The 19,713-nt window shown below is 47.4% G+C and overlaps 1 protein-coding gene across 4 annotated transcripts in view; it reads left to right on the forward strand.

The window, feature by feature from the left end:
• SF3B1 (splicing factor 3b subunit 1) overlaps positions 1-19,713 on the forward strand; it is a 460,811-nt gene that overhangs the window by 48,156 nt on the left and 392,942 nt on the right. The window lies entirely within an intron of this gene.

Raw genomic sequence — 19,713 nt, forward strand, 5'->3', positions numbered from 1 at the left:
GACTTTCCAAACTGCGTGCAGTTCTCTATCTTCGGCGCCTGATTTACTGAAGAACAAACACGTAAAGCTGCATCCTGGTCTAGTCTCAGTACCTTCTTTAAACATTTACAAACTAGATGTAGTGTCTCAATTAGCATTTGGCAGGAAGGTGCTTCAGGCAGTAGTCCCACCCTAGGACCAAATCTCCTTTGGTAGTTCTCCATGGTGCTTTCGGGTGGTGACCTGGAAAACGGTAATTAGACCTACCGGTAGTTGTATTTCTCTAGTCACCTTCCACGACAGCAGTATCGGAGGATGTCTCCCCGCCCTAATAGGGGACAGGAACAGAAAGAGGTTAAATACCCCTCCCCTTCCTGCAACCACCAGTGTTTTTCCTGTCCCCTATGGGGCATGAAGAGGTTCTCCGATAGTGCTGCCGTGGCCGGCGAACGAGAGCACTGGTTACCTGTCAGCCGGGCAGTCGCGGTCGGGAGCTCCGTTCTCTTCCTCCGCCTCCAGACTGCTCCCATCTCCGCGGTCCCCGCGTGACTTGGGACCCCCGCCCGCTCTTCCTGCGCCACCTTCGGGTGGCAATGCAGAGCGGTGTAGTGCTCCGGGGTCCTCCTGCAGCTCCCCGGCTTCCTCCTCTCCCCACGCTGCTGCGGGGTTGGCGCGCGCGCACCGGAAGTGACGCGCTCCGGGACTGCCGGTTTTTCGAACTGGAGCTTTGGCGCGCGCCGGCCGGCGTCCTAACCTGGGAACAGCAGCGGTGGCCAGGGCGGGCGTCGCGGACCCCCCCCAGGGACACTTTCGAGGGAGGAGCACCAAACTCGCTGGAATCTCGGTAAGACTACTTATTCTTGACTGGGGAGCCCTCCTAGTGAGACGTCTGTCGGTGACTGTACCTCTGGCGTTATGGACGGCGACAAAACCTCTCACTCTGCCACTGCAGAGCCCAGCGCGCACCCCTCTACTGTAAGTAGTGGGATGATGTCCCTTGCTGTCCATTCTTTAAAAAGTTTAAGCGGCTCAGTCCACCTTTCTCTCTCGTTCCAGGGAGACAAGGTCACTGGCACTAGGAAGCCCAGCCGCAAGTGTGGTGCTTGTGCAGCCAAGCTCCCCTCAGCATACACAAAGAAGCTCTGCCAACCATGCACAGACGAAGTGCTGCGTAGCGAACAGCCTTCTTTAATGGATAGCATTAGAACCCTCATCAGGGAGGAGGTTCAGTCCTCTATTGCAACCTTCTCTCGAGCCCCGACCCCACAGCCTCCCCCTCCTAAGAAAAGGAGATTGGGCCGGGTAGCCTCAGACTCTGACTCGGGCGAGATACATACCTCGGGTTCAGAATACAGCTGGGAAAAAGAGGGTTCTACTTCTACTTCTGCTCCCAAATCGGAAAGTAGGAAGTACCTCTTCTCCTCTGAAGATTTGGAAGAGTTAATTTCCATGGTGAGAGGCACCATGGGGGTAGAGGAGGAGATAGAGGGCCATTCCGTGCAGGATGATATGTTCGGGGGTCTGAAACCTAAATCGGTAAAAGGATTCCCCATACATGAAAACATCGAGAACATTATCCTCCAGGAGTGGAGCCTGCCAGAAAAGGGGCTGAACGTCCCATCTGAGTTCAAAAATCGCTTTCCCCTGGAGGGAGATTGTTCTTTGTTTGATATGCCCAAGGTGGATGTTCAGGTGTCAAGGGTCACTAAGAAAACGGCCCTACCCTTCGAAGACTCCTCCCAACTTAAAGATCCGATGGATCGTAAAACTGAGAGCTTACTGAGGAGATCTTGGGACACCTCAACTAACTTATTAAAATCCAACGTAGCCTCAACATGTGTGGCCAGATCGTTGTTTATTTGGCTTCGTACCTTAGAGAACCACCTCGTACAAGGTACATCCAGAGAGGACATCCTTAATTCTCTTCCCTTGCTCCAAAAAGCAACCGGATTTCTCGCGGACGCTTCCGCGGAATCAGTTCGGGTAGCCGCTAGATCTGCTGTCCTTACAAACTCAGCAAGGAGGGCCCTGTGGCTTAAGTCTTGGGGGGGGAGACATTACCTCAAAGTCCAAACTTTGTGGTATCCCTTTCCAGGGCCATCATGTCTTTGGACCAGCTTTGGACGACATCCTGGACAAGGCTTCAGACAAAAAGAAGGTCCTTCCAGAACAACGGAACCCGAGGAAGCGGTTTTTTCGTCCCCCCCGTGAACAACCACCCCAACAGAACTATAGGGGAAAAGGCAAAACGGGGCGATGGAGCTACCCTAAAGGTGGGAAAGCCAGAAACATCATGGTCCCCCAGCCTCAGCAGCCCTCTGAAAAACAATGACTGCTTCCACGTCGGAGGTCGACTCTCGAATTTTCTCTCCAGGTGGCAGGAGATCACCAGGGATCAGTGGGTCCTGCGTACCATACAGGATGGCCTAAAATTGGAATTCGAGAGTCCTCCTCCTCGCCATCTAACAATCACTTCTCCACAATCTCCAAAACTTCAGGAGGCTCTGAGATCGGATATTCTAAGCCTGCTCCGGGAGAAAGTGATTTCCCACGTACCACAAAGGGAAAAAGGAGAAGGCCATTATTCCCATCTCTTTCTGGTGAAGAAACCCTCAGGAAAACACCGTATCATCGTAAACCTGAAACCTCTGAATCAGGTGATAAGATATCGAAGATTCAAGATGGAATCTATCAGATCAGCGATCCCGCTGATTGGACAGAACTGGGTAATGGCCACATTGGACCTGAGGGACGCATATTACCATGTGCCAATACACCCAGACCACAGGAGGTTCCTCAGGTTCGCCATCTCCCAAAACAAACGGATCAGCCATTACCAGTTCAATGTCCTTCCTTTCGGAGTGTCATCAGCTCCACGGGTCTTCACCAAGATCATGTTGGAAGTGATAATCTTTATCCGACAACAGGGGGTCTGCGTCATTCCATACCTGGACGACTTCCTCCTCATTGCTCCATCAGCTTCTCGCCTCAATCAGGATGGCGAAGGTTCTCAGCATCTTAACGTCTCTCGGGTGGATTCCAAATCTGGCAAAATCAGATCTCCGGCCATCTCCCCAGAAGAAATTTCTAGGAATTCTGCTGGACTCAGAAAAGAGAATGTCCTTCTTACCCAGGGACCGTTGGATAGATCTGGTCCACAAGATCTCCAGATTCAGAGACCAGAAATACCCAACTCTAAGAGACTCTGTCAATCCTGGGTTCGCTAACATCATGCATCCAGGCAGTCTCCTGGGCCCAGGCCCATACAAGGATTCTTCAATCTCACATCCTGTCGTATTCAAGAGGACACCAGATGGCGTTATCCAGGAAAATTCCTCTTCCCACTCATGTAAGATCCTCCCTCTCATGGTGGCGGAATCCCCGAAACTTACAGCGGGGAGTCAGCTGGGATCAGACCCCTCTCCGAATACTTACAACAGACGCAAGTCAGAGAGGTTGGGGTGCTGTGATCGAGAAATCCCACTTTCAGGGTCTGTGGTCCCTAGAGATGAGACGCAGCTCCTCAAATCTGAGAGAGTTAAAAGCAGTGGAGGAGGCGCTAAAAGCCTCATCGGCCCTCATCCAGGGTCACCATGTACGGGTGATGTCCGACAACATGACCACTGTCGCCTACCTCCGACACCAAGGGGGCACGAATTACTCAAGCCTAAAGCTAACTGCTGGAAGGATTTTTTCCTGGGCAGAGAAACACCTCCTGTCCATCTCTGCAGTACATATAAAAGGGCTGGACAATTCCCAGGCGGATTACCTCAGCAGGAGGGACTTTCATCCTGGGGAATGGTCCCTAAACCAGGAGATATTCCTATCCTTGGTCCAGAGGTGGGGAACCCCCGAGGTGGACCTGTTCGCCAGCAGACAGAACAAAAAGTCAGACAACTTTTTCTCCCTGAACATCTCAAACGAGACTCAAGGACTGGACGCATTCTCACATCCTTGGGAATTTACCCTAGCGTATGCCTTCCCGCCAATCCCATTGCTATCCAGAACATTGCAGAAAGTCCGGATAGAGCAAGTCCCAACGATTCTGATAGCCCCACTGTGGCCAGGAAGAGGCTGGTTCAACGCGTTGACAGACATGTGCTTAGAAGGTCCAATCCTACTTCCCCAGAGACACGACCTGCTTCAACAGGGTCCTCTATTTCATCCAGACCTGCACAAGCTGAAGTTAGCAGCCTGGCTTCTGAAGCCGAGATCCTGAAGGCCAGGGGGCTCTCTCAAGACGTGATTGAAACCCTACAAAAAAGTAGGAAGCCGGTAACTAATGCCATTTATGGGAAAATATGGAAGAAATTTTCTTCATGGTGTCTTCCGAACAAACCAGATCCATTTAACCCGGAAATTGCTCAAATCCTTCAATTCCTCCAGAAGGGCTTGGACATGGGACTCTCACCAAGTACCCTGAAGGTCCAAGTGTCGGCCCTCGGATCTTTCTTTGATCAAGATCTGGCAAGTCACCGATGGATCAAATGGTTTATAGCTTCAGCAACAAGAATCCGTCCAAGACGTCTCATCCACACCCCTCCGTGGGACTTGAATCTTGTCCTGAACAGTCTGACCGGTGACCCCTTTGAACCCCTTTCAGCTTCCAACTTAAAGATCTTGACCCTAAAAACAGTCTTTCTGGTGGCTATCACTACCGCCAGGCGTATAGGGGAGATACAGGCTTTATCAATCCAGGAGCCATTCCTGACCGTAACTATGGACAGCATAATCCTGAAATTAGATCCTTCCTTTATGCCTAAAGTGGTCTCTGAATTCCACAGAAATCAAGAAATCATCTTACCCTCTTTCTGTCCGAATCCATCTAACCCAAAAGAGGAGGTCTTTCATACCCTGGACGTCCGCAGAGTGGTCCTATTCTACCTTCAACAGACAGAAAGTTGGAGGGTGGATCAGAATCTATTCGTCCAGTGGGCAGGACGTAATAAAGGCAAGAAGGCAGCCAAAAGTACAATAGCAAATTGGATTAAACAGGCCATTAGCCTTGCCTACTCATCCCAGAATCTGACTCCTCCAGCTTCTCTAAAAGCACACTCCACCCGTGCAGTCTCAACTTCCTGGGCAGAGAGGGGTAGCGCATCTTCAGAGCAGATTTGCAGAGCCGCCACCTGGTCGTCAGTCCATACATTCACCAGGCACTACAGGCTCAACTTCAATAGGGACCTATCGTTTGGCAGACGAGTTCTCCAGGCTGTTGTCCCTCCCTAAAGAAATTAGCGGTTGGTATTGCTCCGATACTGCTGTCGTGGAAGGTGACTAGAGAAAATAGAATTAGAACTTACCGGTAATTCTCTTTCTAGGAACCTTCCACGACAGCACTAATTTCCCTCCCTATCTGATTTATATATATTAAATGTTTCCTGCACTTAAGTGGTAACTAAACATGCTACTGTGTCCAGAAAAAACACTGGTGGTTGCAGGAAGGGGAGGGGTATTTAACCTCTTTCTGTTCCTGTCCCCTATTAGGGCGGGGAGACATCCTCCGATACTGCTGTCGTGGAAGGTTCCTAGAAAGAGAATTACCGGTAAGTTCTAATTCTATTTTCCAGGAATCCATCCTGACAGCACTGTTAGTTACCTCCCTATTGCAAGAGCACTTCATATTTAAGTGATGTAACATTTGTATAACAATTGTTAGTGTTCAAATAAAAATCTCTTTTTTGCATCCATCCAGATGTGTTACTTTGGAAAATCACTGAAGGGTGGTAGGGGGAGGGTCCTTTTAAACTCTCGTAGTTTCCTGTCCCACTATGGTTAAGAAGGGCGTCCTCCATGTTGCTGTCAGGATGGATTCCTGGAAATACAATTACTTGTAGGTCTAATCACAGTTTTCGAGTGCAAGCAGACGAGATACGTTAGAATCTAGGAATGTGGCCTGTGGGGCGTTGGCTGGGTATTTCCGCTTGCGTTCCAATGACTGTGGTATAGACAACTGAAGGCTACACTGGGACAAGGACTACGACTTGCTTGATGATGGTGCTGGTTGACTGTGGGCAACAATAGGTGCAGGGCACGAGGCATCTTCACAAGCACTGTGGACTGGGGATTGGCTTCTACGCAAAACAGTGGAAGAAGCAGTGGTGTCACTGCAGACGGTGTTCCTGGGGTTCGGCCAACAACGTCAGGTGCTTTTCTGCCATGTGCCTGACCCTGCTGGTGGTGGTCAGGCTGGTTGTTTTGCTACCCCTGCTGATGCGGGCATGGCAGGTGCTGCAAATGGCCTGTTTAGTTATTTTTTAAAGACTCTGATAACCCCAGACTCAGGAAGATCTAACAGTTGGAATGGCAACTTCCGTCATGTTGGTGTTACGGGGAACGGATGCACGCCTTCTGTCTGTGGCCACAACACTGCTTCCTGCCTGTTGGGGTGCTATGCCTCCTTCCCCATGTGTGCTGCTGTCCTTGCTCTGCATGTCCTCCTGCCAGGTTGGGTCAGTTACTATGTCATCCACCACCTCTTCTTCCACATCCGCACCCTGCTCCTCCTCCTGACTTTCTGGCAATTGTGTCTCATCATCATCCACCTCTTGTGACACTTTCCCACCATCGCCTTCGTGTGACCATGGCTGTTCATAACTTTGGGCATCACTACATGGGATCTCATCTGGCCCCACTTCAAGTTGACTGGCCAAGAGTCCAGAATCTTTAAAGGGAAAACTGAACAGCTCTTCAGTGTCCAAGTGTGGGATCAGTTGTCTCAGGGCACTCTGCATAGTGGGAAGAAGGAGGATCAGGGTGAGTAATATGCGGTCTACACTCACGGCTACTCAGACTTGAACTTGTGGAAGATGTGGTGGTGGTGGCTAAGTGACTGGAAGCATATCCAGCCAACAACCGTTTCACACTGCTCTGGCTTCAATAGTGGTGTGCTGCGGTCCCCTAGAAACTTGGACAGGAAGGTCAAGCTGAAGATGTGAGTCTTTGTTGTGGCCCACTTTCAGCTTGGCCACGGCCTCGTCCTCTGCATGCACCATCAGCATTACGTCCGCTTCCCCGCCCCTTGCCCATTTAAAATGGACTACTGAAATATTTGAAAAGTTAAATACAAATGGATTAATTTTGAGAGAACTTGTGAGATCAGTATGCCTGAAAAGCAAGTATTTGGAGGCCACAGATAGACCAGGCGTCTGAGTGAGATAACAGACTGTTTTCAATATGTGGCTTTTTTTTTTTTTTTTTTTACCAAAAAAAAAAATGCATTGTATGCCTGAAAAGCAAGAATTTGGAGACCACAGATAGACCAGGCATCAGACGGTGATAAGACTGATCAAAATGTGGCCTTGATTTTTTTTGGGGCCCACCAAAATAATAAGGCTATGACACAAATAAAAATTGGAGTACTAAAATGGTAAAATATTTAGCGCAATGATATGCGGTGCGTGTGACGTACATATCACTGATAAATATAAGAACTGTAGCTAAATATTTTTGGGCCAGCTACAAGTTTTTGGGGCAGCAAAATGGTGTCCAAAAATGTTGTATGACACTCCAGATAATATAGTACCAAAAAAGGCCAGATTTTTCTGCACACTCACATCTGATGCCTGGGACTTTTTTTTTTTTTTTTTAATTAAAGGGAACCTGTCACCCCGGTTTTTCACTCGGAAATAAAAATACCGCTACATAGGGCATGAGCTGTGCTTTACAAAAGTGTTTTTTTTCTACCCTGATTCCCCACCTAAGCTGCCGAAATTACTTACCAAAGTCGCCGTTTTCGCTTGCAATCATGCTGGTCTGGTCATAGGGGCGTGGTGACAAAGCTGTTTCTTCCCCCAGATCTTGCTTAGGTTTCCGTTGGTGGCGTAGTGGTTTGCGACTGCGCAGGTGACTAAAAACAGCGCGCTCTGCGCTATATCCCTGGTGATCGGTGGGGGCGGCCATCTTCCTGTGGCCGCGCGTGCGCAGTTGGAGCGCTCTGCTGCCCGGGGCTTCAGGAAAATGGCCGCGGGATGCCGCGCGTGCGCAGATGGGGATCGCGGCGGCCATTTTCCTGAAGCAGAGTTCGCATCTCGGCTTCAGGAAAATGGCCGCCGCGATCTCCATCTGCGCACGCGCGGCATCCCGCGGCCATTTTCCTGAAGCCCCGGGCAGCAGAGCGCTCCAACTGCGCACGCGCGGCCACAGGAAGATGGCCGCCCCCACCGATCACCAGGGATATAGCGCAGAGCGCGCTGTTTTTAGTCACCTGCGCAGTCGCAAACCACTACGCCACCAACGGAAACCTAAGCAAGATCTGGGGGAAGAAACAGCTTTGTCACCACGCCCCTATGACCAGACCAGCATGATTGACAAGCGAAAACGGCGACTTTGGTAAGTAATTTCGGCAGCTTAGGTGGGGAATCAGGGTAGAAAAAAAACACTTTTGTAAAGCACAGCTCATGCCCTATGTAGCGGTATTTTTATCTCCGAATGAAAAACCGGGGTGACAGGTTCCCTTTAAGATTTTCACGCTCTTGTATTGCAATGACCTGGCTGTAGTCTGCAGCGTGACCAAGCAAATAAATGTAGAAAAAAGGGGGCTATGGATTGCTTTCTAATAAAATTAGCAGGTATAAGCTGCAAAAAAAAAAATATTGCCACGGACACGTGCAGCTACAGATATATAAAATATAGGAATGGAGCTTTTTAAGGTATGCAGTGAGATCTGTATACTTGCATACAGTGCCTCAACATAAAGATTGCTGTGGTATTACAGTGCATGGCTGACAATCCATGCATGCTGATTGGCACTCTAAAAACGAGACCCGAGCTCCCACTGATGTGCTCGCCGCGTACTCCAAGCATAGTGATACTCGGGCGAGTACCGCGTGGTGGCGAGCACGTTCACTCATCACTAGTGCCCAGCTCAGGCTTCTGGATGGAGACACGCACCCGTAAATTAGATGGGCTCTTATCGCAACATAAATGACAAATATGTGGACACTTAATGTGATTCGGGCACACTGGGGCTCAAAAGGGAGGAGGGCATCTGGATTTGGGAACGCAGAATTTGCTGAATTTCTTTTGGGTGGCGAGGAGCCATTTTGCGTTTCCAGAGCCTTTGTGCTATCAGTAACGTGGAAGCCCCCTATATTTGCATTGACGGATGACAGACCTGAGTTGGGGGCTTTTTTGTGGATTGAGTTGGTTTTTATTGGGAACATTTTGCATACCGTTTAGGAGCTCATTTATCCTGTGCTCTGTGCTGAGCATTTACCTTATTTTCCGGCGTATAAGACGACTTTTTAACCCCTAAAAATTGTCCCAAAAGTCGGGGGTCGTCTTATACGCCGGGTACGGCGTGTGCAGGTAGCGATCCTGGATGTTCCCAGGGTCTGAAGGAGAGGAGACTCTCCTTCAGGCCCTGGGACCCATATTCATGTAAAAAATAAAGAATAAAAATAAAAAATATGGATAAACTCACCCCTCCGACGAACCCTGGCTATCACCGCTGCAAGCGTCTGCCTCCGTTCCTAAGAATGCAGTGAGTGAAGGACCTTCCATGATGTCGCGGTCAGGTGACCGGTCACGCGACCAATCACAAGACCGCGACGTCATTGCAGGTCCTACACTCACTGCATTCTTAGGAACAGAGGCAGACGCTTGCAGCGGTGACAGCCAGGGTTCGTCGGAGGGGTGAGTATATCCATATTTTTTATTTTTATTCTTTATTTTTTACATGAATATGGATCCCAAGGCCTGAAAAAGAGTCTCCTCCTCCAGACCCTGGGAACCACACGCCGTATAAGATGACTGGGCGTATAAGATGACCCCCGTCTTATACGGTGGGCATATCCTAAATTCCATATTTTATATGGAAAAGTTGGTGGTTGTCTTATACGCCCAGTCGTCTTATACACCAGAAAATACGGTACTTAGGAGTTTCCATCTAAATCTCAGAGTGACGTGATTCAGAGGAAGCCCCCGAAGGATCCATTCAGTAAAGTGAGACAACAGAATTACTCTGGAATCTGTCTGGCCTCTGTTCAGCGATGCCCTTTTAAAAAAAAAAAAAATAATAAATAAATAAATTCAGAAATTCACAAGACTGTGGTGAGCCATGCTTTTATGCACTCCTAAAAAGACGGACACTACCGGATCACAGGTCAGTTATGGACACAGTCTCCATCTGTCTCATACGAAATCTTCTGTCGGGGGTTCCGTCTGAATTATGTACCGTATATACTCGAGTATAAACCGACCCAAGTATAAGCCGACCCCCCCCCCCCTAATTTTGCAACAAAAAACTGGGAAAACTTATTGACTCGAGTATAAGCCTAGGGTGGAAAATGCAGCAGCTACCGGTAAATGTCAAAAATAAAAATAGATACCAATAAAAGTAAAATTAATTGAGACATCAGTAGGTTAAGTGTTTTTGAATATCCATATTGAATCAGGAGCCCCATATAATGCTCCATACAGTTCATTATGGCCCCATAAGATGTTCCGTATACAAATATGCCCCATATAATGCTCCATGCAGTTCATTATGGATCCATAGATGCCCCATATAATGCTCCATGCGGTTATGGCCCCATATAATGCTCCATGCGGTTATGGCCCCATATAATGCTCCATGCGGTTATGGCCCCATATAATGCTCCATGCGGTTATGGCCCCATATAATGCTCCATGCGGTTATGGCCCCATATAATGCTCCATATAACATTGTGCCACATGTTATGTTGCTGCTGCTGCACTAAAAAAAAAAAATCACATACTCGCCTCTCGTCTCTGCCCACTGCTCCTCAGCGTCCCGTCTCTCCGCACTGGCTGTTCAGGTAGAGGGCGGCGCGCGCACACTAATACGTCACCGCGCCCTCTGACCTTCACAGTCACAGCAAGAGGACGGGAAGACGGAGCGTCGGTGGAACGTAAATATACTCACCTACTCCCGGCGCTCCTGACGCGGTCCCTGCATGTCCCACGGTGTACGGCGCGGCAGCTTCTTCCTGTAGTGAGCGGTCACATGGTACCGCTCATTACAGTAATGAATATGCGGCTCAGCCCCTGTGGGATTGGAGTCCATATTCATTACTTTAATGAGCGGTACCACGTGACCGCTGAAGAGGGGAATAACTTGAAGCTGCTGCACCGAACACCGTGGGACATGCAGGGACCCCGCGTCAGGAGCGCCGGGAGTAGGTGAGTATTTGACAGGCGTCGCTCCCCCTCACCCGCCGAACCCTCCCGCCTTCCTTGACTCGAGTATAAGCCGAGAGGGACACTGTTGTGAACTCTATTTTTGGGCTCCCTCTAGTGGTCACAAGCGGTACTGGGTAGTGTTGTCTTCTGCAGGTTGCTTCGTCAGCTGGTTCGTTATCCTTGGTTGGTTTCCTATTTAGCCCACCTGGATACTCAGTTCCTTGCCTGCTATCAATGTATTCAGTGCTCTTCAGCTTCCTTGTGATTACCTTGCTCCCAGCCTCTCCAAGACAAGCTAAGTTTTTGTCCGTTCATTTTTTGATTATCAGCATTCATCATGTTTCTTGTCCAGCTTGCTAGGATGTGATCTCCTCGCTTGCTGGTTGCTCTAGGGGACTGAGTTTCTCCCCCCACACCGTTAGTTGGTGCGGGGGTTCTTGAATCTCAGTGTGGATATTTTGTAAGGGTTTTTTACTGACCGCACAGACCCCCTTTACTATTTTCTGCTATCTAGTATTAGTGGGCCTCATTTGCTGAATCTGTTTTCACCCCTGTGTATGTGCCTTCCTCTTACCTCCCTAGAGCTTGTCCTATGTTTGTTACTTAGCTGGAGTAATTCGTGATCCTCAACCACTAAGGATCATAACAGTATAGCAGGCCAAAAGTGTTTAATGCATCGCTGAAGTGGGATTAAAAGAAGACCTGAGTACATTTTTTTTTTTTTGTGTGTGCTGCAGTCTGTCTAGCTTCTTTTCATCCCCTTGAACTCTGAGTGGTTTTGAGCTCAGCTGCAGACATGGATGTTCAGACTCTGACTTCTAGTGTGGATCATCTTGCTGCACGGGTAGAAAGTATTCAGGATTTTGTTATTCATAGCCCTATGTCAGAACCAAAGATACCCATTCCTGAGTTGTTTTCTGGAGATAGATCTAGGTTTCAGAATTTTAAGAATAATTGTAAGTTATTTCTATCTCTGAGACCTCGTTCCTCTGGTGATTCCGCTCAGCAAGTAAAAATTGTTATCTCCTTGTTGCGTGGCGACCCTCAGGATTGGGCCTTCTCTCTGGCGCCAGGAGATCCTGCATTGCTTAATGTGGATGCGTTTTTCCTGGCTCTTGGACTGCTTTATGAGGAGCCTAATCTTGAGAATCAGGCAGAAAAAGCGTTGCTGGCCCTCCCTCAAGGGCAGGATGAAGCAGAGGTGTATTGTCAAAAATTTCGGAAATGGTCAATGCTTACTCAATGGAATGAGTGTGCTCTGGCTGCAAATTTCAGAGAAGGTCTTTCTGAAGCCATTAAGGATGTTATGGTGGGGTTCCCCACCCCTACAAGTCTGAGTGATTCTATGGCTTTAGCCATTCAGGTTGATCGGCGTTTGCGGGAGCGCAAATCTGCTCCTCCTTTGGCGGAGGCGGTATTTTCTGAACAGAGACCTGAGTCTATGCAATGTGATTAAACTCTGACCAGAATTGAGCGACAAAGTCATAGACGTCAAAATGGGTTGTGCTTTTACTGTGGTGATTCTGCTCATGTTATCTCAGCATGCTCTAAACGCTTAAAAAAGGTTGCTAAACCTGTCACCATTGGTACTATATAGCCTAAATTTATTTTGTCTGTTACTTTGATTTGTTCTTTGTCGTCCTACTCGGTTATGGCCTTTGTGGATTCGGGCGCTGCCCTGAATCTGATGGATTTGTCATTTGCCAGGCGCTGTGGTTTTGTCCTGGAGCCTTTGGAATTTCCTATTCCTCTGAGGGGAATTGATGCTGCGCCATTGGCTGAGAATAAACCTCAGTATTGGACGCAAATGACCATGTGTATGACTCCCGTTCATCAGGAGGTGATTTGCTTTCTTGTTTTGCATAATTTACATGATGTTGTCGTTTTGGGTCTGCCATGGCTGCAGGCTCATAATCCAGTTTTAGATTGGAAAGCTATGTCTGTGTCAAGTTGGGGTTGTCAGGGAATTCATGGCGATGCTCCGTTGGTGTCTATTGCTTCTTCCACTCCTTCTGAGGTCCCTGAGTTTTTGTCTGACTACCAGGATGTATTTGATGAGCCCAGGTCCAGTGCCCTGCCCCCTCATAGGGATTGTGACTGTGCTATAAATTTAATTCCTGGTAGTAAATTCCCTAAGGGACGACTTTTTAATTTGTCTATACCAGAGCATGCCGCGATGCGGAGTTATATAAAGGAGTCTTTGGAGAAGGGACATATTCGCCCATCCTCCTCCCCTCTTGGTGCAGGATTCTTTTTTGTGGCCAAGAAGGACGGTTCTCTGAGACCGTGTATAGATTATCGCCTTCTGAATAAAATCACAGTCAAATTTCAGTATCCTTTGCCACTACTGTCTGATTTGTTTGCTCGGATTAAGGGTGCCAGTTGGTTCACCAAGATAGATCTCCGTGGTGCGTATAATCTTGTGCGCATTAAGCAGGGAGATGAATGGAAAACAGCATTTAATACGCCCGAAGGCCATTTTGAGTACTTGGTGATGCCTTATGGACTCTCTAATGCTCCTTCTGTGTTTCAGTCCTTTATGCATGACATTTTCCGAGAATATCTGGATAAATTTATGATTGTTTATCTGGATGACATTTTGGTCTTTTCTGACGATTGGGAGTCCCATGTGAAGCAGGTCAGGATGGTGTTTCAGGTCCTGCGTGCTAATGCTTTATTTGTGAAGGGCTCAAAATGCCTCTTCGGAGTACAGAAGGTCTCCTTTTTGGGTTTTATTTTTTTCTCCTTCTACTGTGGAGATGGACCCAGTCAAGGTCCAGGCTATTCATGACTGGACTTAGCCCACGTCTGTTAAGAGTCTTCAGAAGTTCTTGGGTTTTGCTAATTTTTACCGTCGTTTCATCGCTAATTTTTCTAGCGTGGTTAAACCTTTGACGGATTTGACCAAGAAGGGCTCTGATGTGACTAATTGGTCTCCTGCGGCCGTGGAGGCCTTTCGGGAGCTTAAGCACCGGTTTTCTTCAGCTCCAGTCTTATGTCAAGCCAGATGTCTCTCTCCCCTTCCAGGTCGAGGTTGATGCTTCCGAGATTGGAGCAGGGGCTGTTTTGTCGCAGAGAAGCTCTGAGGGCTCTGTGATGAAGCCATGTGCTTTCTTTTCAAGAAAGTTTTCGCCTGCCGAGCGAAATTATGATGTTGGTAATCGGGAGTTGTTGGCTATGAAGTGGGCATTTGAGGAGTGGCGACATTGGCTCGAAGGAGCTAAACATCGTGTGGTGGTCCTGACTGATCACAAAAATCTGATTTACCTCGAGTCTGCCAAGCGCCTGAATCCTAGACAGGCTCGTTGGTCATTGTTTTTCTCCCGTTTCAACTTCGTGGTCTCATACCTGCCTGGTTCGAAGAACGTGAAAGCTGATGCACTTTCTAGGAGTTTTGTGCCTGACTCTCCGGGAGTTTCTGAGCCGGCTGGTATTCTCAGAGAGGGAGTGATTTTGTCTGCCATTTCTCCAGATTTGCGACGAGTGCTGCAGAAATTTCAGGCGGATAGACCTGACCGTTGTCCACCAGAGAGACTGTTTGTCCCGGATAGATGGACCAGCAGAGTTATTTCCGAGGTTCATTCTTCGGTGTTGGCGGGTCATCCTGGGATTATTGGTACCAGAGATTTGGTGGCTAGGTCCTTCTGGTGGCCTTCCTTGTCGCGGGATGTGCGTTCCTTTGTGCAGTCTTGTGGGATTTGTGCTCGGGCTAAGCCTTGCTGTTCTCGTGCCAGCGGTTTGCTTTTGCCTTTGCCTGTCCCGAAAAGGCCTTGGACGCACATTTCCATGGATTTTATTTCGGATGTGCCAGTATCTCAGAAAATGTCTGTCATCTGGGTGGTGTGTGATCGTTTTTCCAAGATGGTCCATTTGGTGCCCTTGCCTAAGCTGCCTTCCTCCTCCGATTTGGTTCCTCTATTTTTTCAGAATGTGGTTCGCTTGCACGGCATTCCTGACAATATTGTGTCTGATAGAGGATCCCAGTTTGTGTCCAGGTTTTGGCGAACTTTTTGTGCTAAGATGGGCATTGATTTGTCTTTTTCGTCGGCCTTCCATCCTCAGACTAATGGCCAAACCGAGCGAACTAATCAGACGTTGGAGACTTATTTGAGATGTTTTGTTTCTGCTGATCAGGATGATTGGGTGACTTTTTTGCCATTTGGCCGATTTTGCCCTTAATAATCGGGCTAGTTCTGCTACCTTGGTTTCGCCTTTTTTCTGCAATTCTGGTTTCCATCCTCGTTTTTCCTCGGGTCAGGTTGAGTCTTCTGACTGTCCTGGGGTGGATTCTATGGTGGATAGGTTGCAGCAGATTTGGAGCCATGTGGTGGACAATCTGAAATTGTCACAGGAGAGGGCTCAGCGCTTTGCCAACCGCCGCCGCGGTGTGGGTCCCCGACTTCGTGTTGGGGATTTGGTGTGGCTGTCTTCTCGGTATGTTCCTATGAAGGTCTCATCTCCTAAGTTTAAGCCTTGCTTCATCGGTCCTTATAAGATCTTGGAAATCCTTAACCCGGTGTCTTTTCGTTTGGATCTCCCGGCATCGTTTGCCATCCATAATGTGTTCCATAGGTCTTTGTTGCGGAAGTATGTGGTACCTGTGGTTCCTTCTGTTGAGCCTCCTGCTCCGGTGCTGGTCGAGGGCGAATTAGAGTACGTGGTGGAGAAGATTTTGGATTCTCGTATCTCTAGACAGAGGCTTCAGTATTTGGTTAAAGTGGAAGGGCTATGGTCAGGAGGATAATTCCTGGGTTGTCGCCTCTGATGTTCATGCGGCCGATTTGGTTCGTGCCTTCCACGCAGCTCGTCCTGATCGCCCTGGGGGTCGTGATGAGGGTTCGGTGACCCCTCCTCAAGGGGGGGGGTACTGTTGTGAACTCTATTTTTGGTCTCCCTCTAGTGGTCACAAGCGGTACTGGGTAGTGTTGTCTTCTGCAGGTTGCTTCGTCAGCTGGTTCGTTATCCTTGGTTGGTTTCCTATTTAGCCCACCTGGATACTCAGTTCCTTGCCTGCTATCAATGTATTCAGTGCTCTTCAGCTTCCTTGTGATTACCTTGCTCCCAGCCTCTCCAAGACAAGCTAAGTTTTTGTCCGTTCATTTTTTGATTATCAGCATTCATCATGTTTCTTGTCCAGCTTGCTAGGATGTGATCTCCTCGCTTGCTGGTTGCTCTAGGGGACTGAGTTTCTCCCCCCACACCGTTAGTTGGTGCGGGGGTTCTTGAATCTCAGTGTGGATATTTTGTAAGGGTTTTTTACTGACCGCACAGACCCCTTTACTTTTTTCTGCTATCTAGTATTAGTGGGCCTCATTTGCTGAATCTGTTTTCACCCCTGTGTATGTGCCTTCCTCTTACCTCCCTAGAGCTTGTCCTATGTTTGTTACTTAGCTGGAGTAATTTGTGATCCTCAACCACTAAGGATCATAAAAGGGCACTTTCAGCCCATTTTTTGGGGGCTGAAAATCTCTGCTTATACTCGAGTATATACGGTATTTCAGAGATTTACACTGTTATACAAGTGCTTTTCACTAAATTAGAATATCATCAAAAAGTTAATTTACTTCAGTTCTTCAATGCAAAAAGTGAGACTCCTATATTATATAGTCATTACAAACAGAGTGATCTATTTCAAGTGTTTATTTCTGTTAGTCGATTCTGGCTTACAGCCAATGAAAACCCAAAAGTCGTTATCTCAGTAAACTAGAATACTTTATAACACCAGCTTCAAATATGATTTTAACCCCTTTATCCCTAAGGCTGGTTTGCACATTAATGACCAGGCCAATTTTTAGGCTGTGTGCAGATTTTTCGCTGTTTTTTTTGCTATAAACGCGAAAAAAACGCATTATGCATCCCGCATTTTTTGTGCACATGATGCGTTTTTTTTCCGTGAAAAAACGCATCGCAGTAAAAAACGCAGCATGTTCATTAACCCCTTTCTGACATCTGACGTACTATCCCGTCGAGGTGGGGTGGGCCCGTATGACCACCGACGGGATAGTACGTCATACGCGATCGGCCGCGCTCACGGGGGGAGCGCGGCCGATCGCGGCCGGGTGTCAGCTGCATATTGCAGCTGACATCCGGCACTATGTGCCAGGAGCGTTCACGGACCGCCCCCGGCACATTAACCCCCGGCGATCAAACATGATCGCGGTGTACCGGCGGTATAGGGAAGCATCGCGCAGGGAGGGGGCTCCCTGCGGGCTTCCTTGAGACCCCCGGAGCAACGCGATGTGATCGCGTTGCTCCGAGGGTCTCCTACCTCCCTCTTCGCCGCAGGTCCCGGATCCAAGATGGCCGCGGCATCCGGGTCCTGCAGGGAGGGAGGTGGCTTACAGAGAGCCTGCTCAGAGCAGGCGCTGGTAAGCCTGCAGCCGTGCACAGCAGATCGCAGATCTGACAGAGTGCTGTGCACACTGTCAGATCACTGATCTGTAATGTCCCCCCCTAGGACAAAGTAAAAAAGTAAAAAAAAAATCCTCCACGTGTGTAAAAAAAAAAAAAAAAAAAAAAAAAAAGAATTTTTATTTTCACGGCTCTGCGTTATAAACTGTATTGAAACACTTGGGGGTTCAAAGCTCTCAAACACATCTAGATAAGTTCCTTAGGGGGTCTACTTTCCAAAATGGTGTCACTTGTGGGGGTTTTTAATGTTTAGGCACATCAAGGGCTCTCCAAACGCAACATGGCATCCCATCTTAATTCCAGTCAATTTTGCATTGAAAAGTAAAATAGCGCTCCTTCCCTTCCGAGCTCTGCTATGCGCCCAAACAGTGGTTTACCCCCACATATGGGGTATTGTCGTACTCAGGACAAATTGCACAACAACTTTTGTGGTCTAATTTCTTCTCTTACCCTTGGGGAAATAAAAAAATGGGGGTGAAAAGATCGTTTTTGTGAAAAAATATGATTTTTTATTTTTACGGCTCTGCATTATAAACTTCTGTGAAGCACTTGTTGGGTCAAAGTGCTCAACTCACATGTAGATAAGTTCCTTAAGGGGTCTACTTTCCAAAATGGTGTCACTTGTGGGGGGTTGCAATGTTTAGGCACATCAGGGGCTCTCCAAATGCAACATGGCGTCCCATCTCAATTCCAGTCAATTTTGCATTGAAAAGTCAAATGGCGCTCCTTCCCTTCCAAGCTCTGCCCTGCGCCCAAACAATGGTTTACACCCACATATGGGGTATCAGCGTACTCCGGACAAATTGCACAACAATTTTTGGGGTCCAATTTCTTCTCTTACCCTTGGGAAAATAAAAAATTGGGGGCGAAAAGATCATTTTTGTGAAAAAATATGATTTTTTATTTTTACGGCTCTGCATTATAAACTTCTGTGAAGCACTTGTTGGGTCAAAGTGATCACCACACATCTAGATAAGTTCCTTAGGGGGTCTACTTTCCAAAATGGTGTCACTTGTGGGGGGTTTCAATGTTTAGGCACATCAGGGGCTCTCCAAATGCAACATGGCGTCCCATCTGAATTCCAGTCAATTTTGCATTGAAAAGTCAAATGGCGCTCCTTTCCTTCCGAGCTCTGCCATGCACCCAAACAGTGGTTTACCCCCACATATGGGGTATCAGCGTACTCAGGACAAATTGTACAACAAATTTTGGGGTCTATTTTCTCCTGTTACCCTTGGTAAAATAAAACAAATTGGAGCTGAAATAAATTTTGTGTGAAAAAAAGTTAAATGTTCATTTTTATTTAAACATTCCAAAAATTCCTGTGAAACACCTGAAGGGTTAATAAACTTCTTGAATGTGGTTTTGAGCACCTTGAGGGGTGCAGTTTTTAGAATGGTGTCACACTTGGGTATTTTCTATCATATAGACCCCTCAAAATGACTTCAAATGAGATGTGGTCCCTAAAAAAAAAAATGGTGTTGTAAAAATGAGAAATTGCTGGTCAACTTTTAACCCTTATAACTCCGTCACAAAAAAAAATTTTGGCTCCAAAATTGTGCTGATGTAAAGTAGACATGTGGGAAATGTTACTTATTAAGTATTTTGCGTGACATATGTCTGTGATTTAAGGGCATACAAATTCAAAGTTGGAAAATTGCGAAATTTTAAAAATTTTCGCCAAATATTCATTTTTTTCACAAATAAACGCAAGTTATATCGAAGAAATTTTACCACTATCATGAAGTACAATATGTCACGAGAAAACTTTGTCAGAATCGCCAAGATCCGTTGAAGCGTTCCAGAGTTATAACCTCATAAAGTGACAGTGGTCAGAATTGTAAAAATTGGCCCGGTCATTAACGTGCAAACCACCCTTGGGGGTGAAGGGGTTAATTTTGCGTTTTTCCCACTATATTATTGCATTGGGAACCTCCGGAAAAATCCCCAAAAAAACCACCTAAAACGTGGTAAAATCACATGTGGATTTATTGCAGAAAATGTCCTGTTTTGCTCAGGAAATTTCTGCAAGAAATCCTGAACGTGTGCACATAGCCTTACAATTCTGACCACTGTCCCTTTGAGGCAATAACTCTGGAAAGCTTTAATGGATCCAAATGATTGAGATTTTCTCATGACACATTGTACTTCATGATAGTGGTAAAATTTCTTTGATAT

The sequence above is a fragment of the Ranitomeya variabilis genome, chromosome 7, assembly GCF_051348905.1.
Source record: "Ranitomeya variabilis isolate aRanVar5 chromosome 7, aRanVar5.hap1, whole genome shotgun sequence".
NCBI lineage: Eukaryota > Metazoa > Chordata > Amphibia > Anura > Dendrobatidae > Ranitomeya > Ranitomeya variabilis.